The sequence below is a fragment of the Lycium barbarum genome, chromosome 11 (assembly GCF_019175385.1).
Source record: "Lycium barbarum isolate Lr01 chromosome 11, ASM1917538v2, whole genome shotgun sequence".
NCBI classification, from domain to species: domain Eukaryota; kingdom Viridiplantae; phylum Streptophyta; class Magnoliopsida; order Solanales; family Solanaceae; genus Lycium; species Lycium barbarum.
In genome coordinates this window covers 111,499,467-111,512,460 of record NC_083347.1, presented here as the reverse complement: position 1 = coordinate 111,512,460, position 12,994 = coordinate 111,499,467, and positions in this window count along the sequence as shown.

The following is a 12,994-nucleotide window of genomic DNA, read 5'->3' as shown; positions in this document are numbered from 1 at the left end:
GCTATATTACTATTCCATCAGTCTCAATTTATATGACACTTTTTTTTTTAGTCAGTCCAAAAAAGAATGATATATTTTCTTATTTGGTAACAATTCAACTTTGGACTTTACCTTTTACGCTTAACGAGATCTATAACCAATTTTTTTTAGCTTATTTTAAACCACAAGATTCAAAAGTTTCCTTTAATTTTTAAATTACGTGTCCAGTCAAACTATATCACATAAATTGAGACGGAGGGATTATGAATTTAACTTATGTTCATTAAAATTTTATATCATTTATAATACCAAACACAATTTAACTCATTATCATTATAATAATTCACCATCAGTATGCTCAAATTCTTTCATTTTTAGTCTTTGGAACGAACTTAGAAGGAACACAAATTTTAAAAGAAAATGATTGAGTATGAAACAAACAATGAAATAAATAATATAATAATAAATAACTAAATAAAGAAGATATGTCACTGCCTCCCGAGTCCCGAGTGGTGACCGACTTGCACAGTTGCACCATATTCCAATATCCATGGGATTTGGTCGGCTTGGGTCTTGTGTGAGTTTCTTATTACTCATATTTCCATATAATGTTACAAATTAGATCTATTTTATGTTACATAAAATGAGTTATAACTATAAATAATTATGGTATGATATATGGAATGGAGATGTTGGAATTGGATCGTGGATCGCCCACGTGGGATATAACCCGACCCAGTTAGGAAAGAAGAATAAGAAAAGTTACTGCAAGGTACTTGTTGTAATTGCAGTTAATGAAAGTGGGCTAATTATATATATAACCATTACTTCTCTTCTTAACGGAAGAAAATTTCTCTGTCTATCCAACACAAAAACACACACAAGAACAAACATTTAGTTTGTGGATTAAACTTTGTTTCCTAATGAATCGAAATTCGATTTGGGGTAATTTTTTCGATGAAAAGTTTAACGATTTTTCCTCTACGTTATAAAGGTACACAATTTGTTGTTCTCGCTCTGCAATTTATTCTTACATAATTAAAAGTTGTCTGCAATAAGTTGAAATCTGCAACAACTCTTCTGGCTTGATTGAACAAATTTTTAAATTTTACTTATTTTTAAAATTATTTTTTGAAATTATTTTGAAAAGTGGTAATTTCTATTTGGCTAATTAGTTTGAAAAATACTTTTGCCAAATTAGAACATGAATTTATGTTTGGCGAAGGTTTCAAAAGTGCTTCCGAAAAAGAAAAAAGAAAAAAACTACCTTTTCCGATTTCTACGCTACTATGCAAAATACTTATTTTTCCCCTAAAAATTTGAAAAAAATATCTCAACTTTCTAAAATAAACACTTTTTTTAATGAAAAATAGAAACTCTTTTATCTTTTCAAGATATTCAACTCTCTAATATAAACACTTTATCGTACCTCTTTTTTTTAAGCTTTTCACTGAGTTGAGCTACTGAAGAAAGAAACCAGATTTTCACTCAATGAAAGGTACATTCAATATTAGTGCTTCTGACCTACAGTGACAACTGAAAGACAAGTCTTTTGAAATGGGGCACCGTTTTTTGAACAACATTAAATTGTGCCCTTCTCTTACAGCTTACAATAAAGAAATGCAAACAAATAAATGGACTTACCATCAAGTGATTGTTCACTAATATATATCTCAAAATATTTGAACTTTGGAACCCGTTTGATTTTAGGGGTGTTTTATTTGACTGACAGTATCTATATCGCAAATTTATTAGCAATTTTATCATAAGAAGAAGGAAAAATTGAAATGAAAATTCTAGTAAGTTAAACATATACATTTAAAAAAAAAAAAAAAGCTTTTTGTTACGATTTGGCAAGGGTCGATCCACCTCAAACTTTTAGAAAGAAACTTGTCCACATTCTGTATTGTTGGAGTAATTAATACTCATTTTCACCTAAATTTTAGAGCAATGATGTTCTTTGACCATTTACAATTTAAACTGAAAAAATGACCCTATAAATATCAGAGATTCAGGATTAAGTTTTTTGAGATCAACGATTAAGATTTTTGATATTGAACACATTATATTTTTAAAATTATGGGTTCAGACCTACTAGTTGTAGTGTATTTTAATAAATTTTTACAGATAAATTTATGTTTCGTATCGAAAATATTGAGTTCAGATGAACCCACGTCTGAATAGTTGCATTTCACCCCTGACAAAGATTGATGAGGTGAGAGTTGTGCTTCTTGATAAGAAAAAGACCTTAAGACCTAACACAATCTCAAAAACTAGCTAATGAGATGAAAATTGCACAAGAACGTATAAAAAGATGAATATTAGGCATTAGTCTAACCCTCAAACTAACTCACTAAATAAAAATAATTTGGAATCATATAAAGAGATAAATTATTAATTATCTCTATCTATGTGGGAACTCAACATGCCAACCGTGTAAACTTTCTTATCCTTGTTCAAAAAACGAAAAGCAAAGTGATAAGACAACTAATTAAAAATTGAGAGAGCCAAATTGGAAGTTAGGATGTTGAATGTTGAGCGGTGGGCAGACAAAATAACAAGAAAACATTGGTCCCAACACACTTTGTATAAATCACTTTCCAACAAAATACGATTACTCAAAGAATGCACGGTCTCTGACTTACAATGCTGAATGCCCTACCAAATCGTCTGTGTTGCCTATGTGTATTCAAACCTCTCGAGTAATATTGTTTGTCCAAATATTTTTCTTATTGTTACGGTGAAATATTGTTCTGAAAAATACTCGTATAATATAACATAATATAGAAATATCGGTTCCACAAAAAATATTACTCTCTTCGTCCCAATTTAAGTGTCTTAATTTAATTAGACATGAAATTTAAAAAATAAATGAGGACTTTTGAATTTTGTGGTCTTATTAAATAAAAGATGTGTGTAGTCTTTTAAATCTTGTAATCTTAAATAAAAGATATATGTTCTTTTAAATCTTGTGGTCATAAACTTGCCTTGTGATTGAAAAACTTACACTCCTTTTGAAACAGACAAAAAAAAAGTAAGACACTTAAATTGAGACGGAGAAAATATTATTATAGAGAATGATTATTATAAATTGGTCTGGTTATACTACGATATTAATGTCTTTGCATTTGCCGCAGGCAAAATCAAGAGACACTATCAATTTACTATGAAAATGCCAGGCAGTCTTTGCCATTAGCGCCATCCACCCTACTACCATTCATTCAACGCTAAACTTAATTCGAATTATAAAGTTACGACATAATCAAATCTACACGGACAAAATGTTCAATTGAGTCATACCGATCTCTATTGACGTTACTCATTTTTTATGATCGATGAGGAGACCTATACTATGATAAGAAGAAACACTGGTAATTGTGATGATATTTAATTGGACATAAAATTTTAGCAAGAACTATACCATGATGTTAAATGTAACAAGAAAAGATTGGTCCCAAACACACTTTTTATAAATCACTTATGCAACAATACGATGACTCAATTTGCTAGCCCCAACCACTCGATAAAGCAGCGAATCATATGAGATTGCCACCTGGCATGGGAATACAATGCCCTACCAAGTAGGTCTTTGTCTCCCTATAGATATATTGCTTCTGCTCTTTGTACTACGAAATCAATGTCTTTTGCATTTTGCCGCGGGCAGAAGGAAGAGACACTATCAATTTACTATCATGATTGATGAGAGAAGAAGAATTTGATTATTAGCCTCTAATTTTTTTCTCCAATAACTATTACTCTCGCCGTACCAATTTGTTTGAAGGTTGACCAGTTTGAGAGTCAAATAATTTTTTTTGACTTAATTTTAAACATAAATTCTTCGAGTATTTTGTAATAAAATTTACATATCTGAAAACTAAATAAAAAGTACTATAAGTCCGCATAATTAATAATTCACAATATATAAAAATAGTTGGAGAAAATCGTAATCGAAGAAAAAGCTGTTTGACTCGCAAACTGGTCAACCTTCAAACAAATTGAGACGGAAGGAGTAGTACTTTTTCCTTCCGACTTTAAGTGACGGTGTTTTATTGAGTATGAAATTTAAGAATAAAACGAGAATGTTTGAAAGTTGTAATTTAAAACAAGTTACATATATTTGTGAGACGATAAGACACTTTTGAGTAGAGGCGGAGTTAGGATTCGAAGCTTGTGGGTTCGGAGTTCTAATTCTTTAAAGTTATTGGACTCTTAATTAATAATTTGTACATATTTGACGAAAATTTTAATACAAATATATGATTCGGACAAAAGCTACTGGATTCGACTGAACCCACACCCGAAGGGCTAGCTCCGCCCCTGCTTTTGAGCCTATGTCCAAGCCAAACCTGCCTCCTATTTTCACCGAGACCAACAACCATCCATCGTGAGAGAGTCTTAATTTCAGATATGCTATTACGAACTTATAAATTTTCAAAGTATAATGTGTTTAGTGGTAAAGACTAAGCTATTAAACTTAAATTTACATTTAAATTCTAAATCCACTAATTATTATTCAGGAATGTTAATAAGAGAAGACGTAGCGCAGTGGACATATTGGTAGCTCCTGTGAGGGACTTGAGACCCCCACCTAGATTCTCTGGACTTAGCAGGCACAGGGAAATTTGTCGTAATATGGACTTTAGCAGAGTAAAGTGTCCACGATTCTTGACACTGCAAATTATGTGTGCCTTGACCGTCACATATATGATAAAATTTTGGAAAAAGGTTAAAAATATCCCTTTACCTCGAGAAAAGGGTTAAAAATATACTTCATTATAAATTTGGATAAAAAATACCCCCTTCCAACATTAAAGTTTTTAAATATATCCCTGTCTTAACAGAAATCCCCAACATAACTCGATTTCATTTTTAAACCTGCTCCATTTAAACCCGACCAACTAAATAAAAAATCTATATGGGTTACCCGGTCCTGTGCCTAGTGGCTCCAGATGTAGGACTCGGGAACAGGTTGGTCGCATATGAAGTTTTTATGCAGTTAAGTCGAGTTTAAATGAAGCGGGTTTAAAAAAGAAATCTGGTGATGTTGGGGATTTCCGCTAAGCCAGGGGTATATCTAAAAACTTTAATGACGGGAGGGGTATTTTTGACCCAAATTTGTAATGGAGAATATTTTTAGCCTTTTCCAAAAGTAGAGAAGCATTTTTTGACCCTTTTCCCTAAAATTTATTTGCATTGAATGTTTATATCAAGTTAATATATGCATATTATGGGGGTATTTAAATAATTTTTTATTTGATTATAATTGATTAATATGTATTTTCACTTCATAAAATTATTTAACTATAACAAATTGTGTTAATTTGATGTAAATCTTCGGCACCGGATATCTTTATCTAAATGTATCAGAACAGTTTTCACTTTCTGATTCTCTGAAAAGGCTCCTACTTTACAATGTCAGCACAAGGATAGATTGAACAAATTTTCTTTATCGATTATTTCTTTTGGGACAATCATTTAGTAAAAAAATATTTTTATATTTTTTTCTAATTTATGAACCTTTTAGACTATAGTGTAAAAATCAAGTCAATTACTCAGAAGATCACTCAACTGTCCAAAATTATTTAGCAAAGTCATGTTTCTTTTATTCGCAACAAAAAGACCACTTAACTATGCCGATATCACTCAGAAGGTCACTCAACCGGCCAAATACCTATTTTACCCTTTAGATTATCAACCTTTGTTATTGTATACTTTTACAATAATATTTCTCTTTTTAATCTATAGTATGGCTTACCTATAGCAAAACACATATTATTTATAAAGCAAAAAAGTGAAAATAATTTTTAAATATATGTAATATTGGAACATACTCCCTCCATTCCATAATAAGTGATGTTTTTAACTTATGCACGCCCCTTAAAAAATTGCTTACTCCTAGAAAATTATGAGTGCTTTTACTAACTTATCCCTAATTAATGCCTAGAAAAAGAAAAACTATTTAATAATTCTTGATTATCAATAAGGGTAAGTTTGGAAGAATAAGATCAATTTCTTCTTGAAATCCTAAAACACCACTTATTTTGAAACAAAATGAAAAGCCTAAAACACCACTTATTATGGGATGGAGGGAGTATTACATATGTTGAAGTAGGAAAATAGAACAATTAGTTGCGGTGTATTTTAATACATAGATATTGATAGTTTAGATGGGAAAGGAAACAATTTATAGCTGAGATATGGAACTTGCGAAAAAAGTGATAATTCAGATGTATTTTTTACCATTAACTCAAGTTTTAATTACCATGGAGTGGGAGGGTAACTTTTGAGTTTTTTCATGACATCATCGTAAGTGGAGAGACTTGGCTCAAACACAAACATACCAGCATTGAAGCCATTTTTTTGCGCGGATTGCCCTTCTTTTGGGGTGGTCTTTAAATTGCCCCTCATATTTGTGGTCTTTAAATTATGCCTCTCATATTGCTGGTCTTTAATTTTTGCCTTTCGCGTTGCAACCCTGAGCGTTCACGCAGAAATCATGAGGTTCTGGGTTCGAACCCCTGCTCAAGGATAAATTAAAAAAAAATGCAAAGCAAGGTTTAGGTCGCATGTATGCCGGACCCGGCATATACTTATAAAGGAATTACCAAGCTTATGTCGGACCCAGCATACTCATGCCTTATGGGCATACTTGGCATAAGTATGCCGACTCTGGCATAACTTTGGTATATCCTTAACAAGTTTATGCCGGGTCCAGCATACTTTTTGTCACGACCCGACTAGGAGCCGTGACGGGTACCCGGGGCTAACTACCGAGCACCACTCACTCTACTACTCCTCATACTCCTTAAGCATACTTTTATCAAATTCATACTCAAATCATAGAAAAATCATTTTTCATTTGGAAACATAATTACTTTTATATACATAGGCCCTTCGGCTATCAAAATAATAATACATACACAATAGTAGCATCGTGAGACCATACTACCCACACATGCGTATCTATGAGCCTCTACTAGAGTGCTAGACATAGGGACAGGACAAGACCCCCGTCGTAACCAAAATATGCATATATATATATATATATATATATATATATATATATATATATATATATACACACACAAAAGAATAATCAAAGGCACCTTCGGAACAATGGAGCGCTCTCAAGTCAGCTAATAGCTCCTACGAGTCTGGATCACCTCCCTGTCTACCTGTGGGCATGAACACATCGTCCAAAGAAAAAGGACGTCACGAACATTGTACTGAGTATGAGAGGCAAAAGTAATAATAATACGTCAATGAATAAAGGAAGCATCAAATAAGGAGCAACCTGTAACTGACTGTCAATTATAAAAGAAATAATGCATGCTGGCTTACTTCATAATTATCATCATATCACGTATGCATATATGTATAAGCTGCCTAACCATATAGGTACTGTGTGATAATCATTAGCCTGCATTCAGGCCTCCTGCGTCCGGGGTACCATCTCATGCCGCCCACTAGTGGTGTCTGCCCATGCCATCTAGACATGGTGTATACGCTGCCCGCCTTAGCAGTGTCTTCCCGGACATATAGGCGCGGTGTAATATTATCAACATGTACTCATCATAATGCATACATAAAAACTCAAAGACAGCTATACTTTATCGAGGTGACATAAGGTCGTGAACCCCCGATTCCATTATGGAGCATTTATAAGCATTTTGCCTCACCTTGAAGGAAATAGCATATAAAGTGAGTGTATACAATAAACAACATCATTAGCTTTGTAGGAACATCATATCGTGAACTCTAGAATCTTTAAACTTAAGCTCATCATCGTCATTATTAGGCTCATAATGTATCTCTTATCTCATATGGCTATTCGTGAACATAGACTCTTAGTTATTCGAGATATAGGAGATTCATGGAGAAGAAGGAAAAATCATGCCATAGGATTCATGCCTTAGAAAGAAAGAACTAGCCTCACATGTTGACACCCAATTTTGTCCCACTTTTTCTCCGAAATATCTATTCACGCCTCTAGTATTCTGGCGACTTCAAAAAATAAATAATTTTTTTTTACTATAATTATTAGCTTCTTATCAATACTGGCTTTATTATTATTATTATTATTATTATTATTATTATTATTATTATTATTATTATTATTATTATTATGGTTATTTTGTTACCAGTATTATTATAATTCGCATTTTTATCATTTCAGCATTTTTACCAGCTTATGCACACGCATCGCATTTATTTTTCGCGTAATTTAATAATAGCATTTACTTACTCTTGAATTTCAAATATATTATCGCACGGCTATTATGGCATTTTTATTTTTCATCTGAGTACTAATAAATACGTACTTTTATATTAGGGATATTTTCAGCACCACTTAGTATATAATTAATTAAAATGAGTCTTTTATTTAAATTTAGAAGCCAAACTATTTCTTTCAATTCAGCCCATATTTTAATTCATCTGACCCAAAATCAAAGCCCAATCAACAATATTATTTTCGGACTAGCCCGTTATCACTTAAATAATTACCAGCTCATTCGTTATAATACCCAGCCCAAAAGAAAATAACCCCAACCCAACACATTATTTGAACTGATCTGGTCCAGTCTAATGACCCGACCCGGGTCAGTGAACAAAAGAACCCTAGGGTTCTTTCCCTTTCATTTTTCTCCTCACCGCCGCTCACCTCTCCCCTCTCTTCTCTTTCCCTTCTCTCTTTTCTTTCCCTCTTTCATCGTCATCTCATCCCCACCACCGCCGTTTTCTCCCTGTTCCCCGCTGTCCCCCACTTCCCTTTGTCCCCCGCTCTTCTCTCTCTCCCGCTCCTCCTTCTCTCGTTCTTCAGCACAAAGCAAAACCCAATAAAAAGGGTGGCGGGTTGAATCGCTGAGGGAGGGCTTTGGAATCGCAGAAACCCCCCTAAGAATCAAAGCTTTCAGTCGCAAAAATCCCTAAAATACGAGTTCTATCGGCAGTTTTAATCTTGTTTGTTATCAAGTAAAAATACTAAATCAATTCTTCGTTTGCCTTGGTGTTGGTGCGAATCCGAGCATCGCAAGTTCGGATTCGATTGTGTTCGAGTAGATATCAAAGCCCCGCACCCATTTCGCTGCACCTGTAAAAGGTAATTTTCCTTTATATTTTCTTTAATTTTGGTTCTGCACAAGTTATGATTAGTTTCTTTTTGTGCCAACTGTAAGATAAATTGTTTACTTCTATTTATGTTTGTATTTTGTGTTTAATCTCTAGCTCTGTTTGTTTATTAAAAATACGGTGTTAATTGAGCATGGTCGAGTTTATATATTTACTTTTCTTTTAATTTTTGGCATGTATGAGTTATTCTTTTGTTTTCCCCTTAATCCACATATTTAGTTTAGTATAGTAATGTTTTCGTGTTCTATTTGAGTAAGTTTGATTTTTTATGGCTAAGCAGTAGCATTTCAAATGGAAAGTTCTTAACTTTAGTGTGAGATATAGAACAATATTGTTAACTGCCATTGGATTGATTGGTGTAGAGGGTTTAACATTTATTCTCTTAGTTCTAGTGTTGTCCATGAAATTAGTTTGGGTTTAGCTGCTGTATTATCAGTAAATTAGGTTGTTAGTTTAGGAATTTCCTCTTATCTCAATATATTTTTATTATGCTCTCAGTTCTGTGTGTTTTCAGTTTAGGGTAAATTAGTCCAGTTAAAACTTTGTTTGAGATTAGAAAAAGTAATCTTCAGCTCTATGTAAAATCTCTCCTTGGTTGGCACTTCAGTCATTTCCCCCTTTTCTTTGTTCAAAACTTGATAGAAATGTAATATATAATTAAGTTTTCTGATTTGTGTGATACTTGATGTTTCTTTAATTCAGTTTCATGGGTAAAGCATCTTTCCAAATAAGTATTGGTCCAACTGTTTTCAACCCATCTTGCTTAAGTGTTTTCCCCTAAAGTAATGCTGGGATCTCCATTCAAGATATGGCCTTTCTCTCACTCACGACATAGAACCTCTATCCTAAGTTTTGGTTTACTAGGAAATAGTTTATAACAACATGCTTTGATAAAATTAAAATAGTCTTTACTTAAGCCTATTTCCCTCCTCTTTTCATATTTTGTTTGAATTCCAGTTCTGATTTGCTTGTTAATAGTTTAGCATGACCGAGTTTTCATTTTTTATAAGTTTAGGTGTTAGTTTTACCTGTTACCGCAACATGTATGCAAAGCATGAATTTGTTTGGTTCATTTCCATTCTGGTTTGGTAATGCTGAAATAGTAAACGTAAGTTTGTTTGGCCTGAATTACTAAGATCTGTTTTAATGTTTTAACAAGGGTTAATGATAGTTGAGTTAGTTAAGTTTATGAACCTTCTACTCACTCTGTAGATGATAGTCTCGAAGACTGTGTTGATATTTTCTTTATACATAAGTATTTGAATCTAGTTCCATAAGTTAACACTGGGATGGTTTATTTGTGCATAAAATGTGAGCTTCACTAGTATTCCTTGTCTATTTAAATATCAGCTGCCATTAATATTGTATGAACTTAGGTGTTTGATGTCACTTGGTTCCTCTTAGTTGTCAAGTTTTGGGGTTGATAAACAATTCAATATGTTTGATGAGCTTGAGTCAAGTTTAGTTTGTTTGGCAATAGATTTGAATCGCTATATTCCCGGAAATCTACTTGAAGTTTTTGGTTTAAATTTGGACGAGATTTCCTGTTGTTTGACACATATATTGCTGGTGAAAATTGGTTGCCTTTGATGGGAATTAGTTATTGCTCTTTTAAAAGGCTGGTCTCCATCTGTTTCTCATAACCGCTGGTGTTACACCCCGGAAAAATTTTGCGTTACCGAAAACTGTAGACGGCTTAGTATGGGCCAAAGGGCCATTACAGCGCGAACGCGCTGAACGAAAATTCGATAATCAAGTTTGGAATGAAGGTTGTGTTATAAGAAGGTAATAATAACATATATATGACATTTGGAGACCATATGGTGTAAATTAGTTTATATGTTATTTGACGAAAAGCCCTCGTTGCTGCAAGCTAAGTGGGGCCCACATGTCGGAGTTTTATGAAAGACGTGAGAAGGGACATGTGGGTAGTATATGGAAAGTTGAGTAAGTCCTAAGAAGGACCCATAAGCTAAAAATGAGTGTAGACCCTCCAAAAGGACGATTTAAGAAAACATTTTTGGGTGATCCGATTTGGAGGGGAAAAAATGGCATTATAAGTTTGGAATTTGGGAAAACTCCTAGAAATAAAAGTTGTAGATAATTGAATTATCTTTCCAACCATAGGTCGTGGGGCCTCATACGATATCGGGATCAAATGTTATGACCATTTTACTGAACGAAGGTCCAGTCAGAAAAACTCTGCGCGAACGCGCAGAAGGAATTTTTTTTAACTCTGCGCGAACGCGCCCTTAGGGGGCGCGAACGCGCAGAAGAAATTCTATGTCGGTTCCAACAGAACCGAAAACGACTATATAAAGGGGTAAACCCCCTTATTTTCAGACCAAACATCCCAAAAACTCTCCAAAATTCTGGAGAGTTCTCCCCAACTCCCCAACCAAAATTTTGCCCAAACCAGGTATAAATTTTCAATTCCAGTCCGGGTAGCGTATAATTATTGGTGCAGAATCATATAACAGTGTGTGGTGGCCTAAATATAGCGTGGAAAAGTGGAGATTAAGCAATATTAAAGGGAGAAAGGTATGAATCTCTTTCTATTTGTGCTAATACCGATTTATTTACGAAGAATACGCGATTAAATAATTGTATACTGAGTTAATTAGTTATGAAAATTGGAAAACTGCGTGTGGGCTGTTTTATGAGATATTTTGGAGTTGGAAACATTATAATTGATGTTGGTATTGTTGTTGTTGTTGTTGGTTGCTGAATTAAAATTTGGGCTAGGCATATAAACAGGGGAGATGCTGCCCGATTTTCGGCAGAATATAAAATAGTATAATTTGAAGTATGGTACAAGTGTACGATGAAAAGGCTAACATTAGTGTAAATTATCTTAAATGTAGACTTACAAGCTCGGACACATAAGCGTAGCTAATAGGACGTGGAACAGGTATGTAAGGCTTACCCTTTCTTTCTTTGGCATGTCCCAGAGCCCAATAAGGTATAATATGCATTTTGGGGATTATCCTACCCTGTGATTCTGAGTTTGTTTATGATTCGCGTTCACCTTTTGATATGTATCTATGATTTCCGAAGTTCTATTTGATACGTTTCCGAAGTTGTCTACGATTCTGATTCACTTCTGATATAAGTAAGTCTGATATGATCGAGTGTATTATATGATTGAATAATGAGATAAGCAAAAAGAATTGTGTTTCTAAAAGAGAGCTGTAAGTTTTGGTGTCCCTAACTTTCGTAAAAGATCTTGGGTTAGCTTTGAAATGGTCGTAAAAGTTCTGTGGTAAAAATGTCCGTAACCTTCCCGTATATATGGTTCCAAAAGTTATAAGGGGTTTGATCCATAACGATATCCGAGAGGTACTTGACATAAGTATGGCTTTGATTTCCCTAAAATGGCTTCTAAAACGCTTATGGAACGTTCTGTACTTCAAACGTTCGTAACTTTCTCTTACTAAGTCGGATTGATCCGAAACTTGTTTCTGAGCCTTCAGGTGTCGATAAGTATATGTGTTATCGAGTTCTAATATTGATTTGCGTGCATGTGGTTATTTACGGTTCCGCTCGTGCATTCTGTTATTACCTTTTTCGCCAAGTCACGGGCCGGTTATATTATTGTGCGCACTATGTGATATTGACCGCGGTATGTGCGACATTGGCCGCTGGACCCCTGACCGCGGTATGCCGCACTTGTGACACTGACCGCTGGACTCCTGACCGCGGTATCTGCGACATTGACCGCTGGACCCCTGACCGCGGTATGTCGGGTTTGGGATGTTAACCGCTGGGTACTTAGCCGCGGTATGTGAGATGGTGACCGCTGGACTTTTGGCCGCGGCAATTGTGTGTTTGATTTTCTATGTGTATGAGACGGAAATGCCTTTCAAAAGAAAGCAAAGCATTTTGT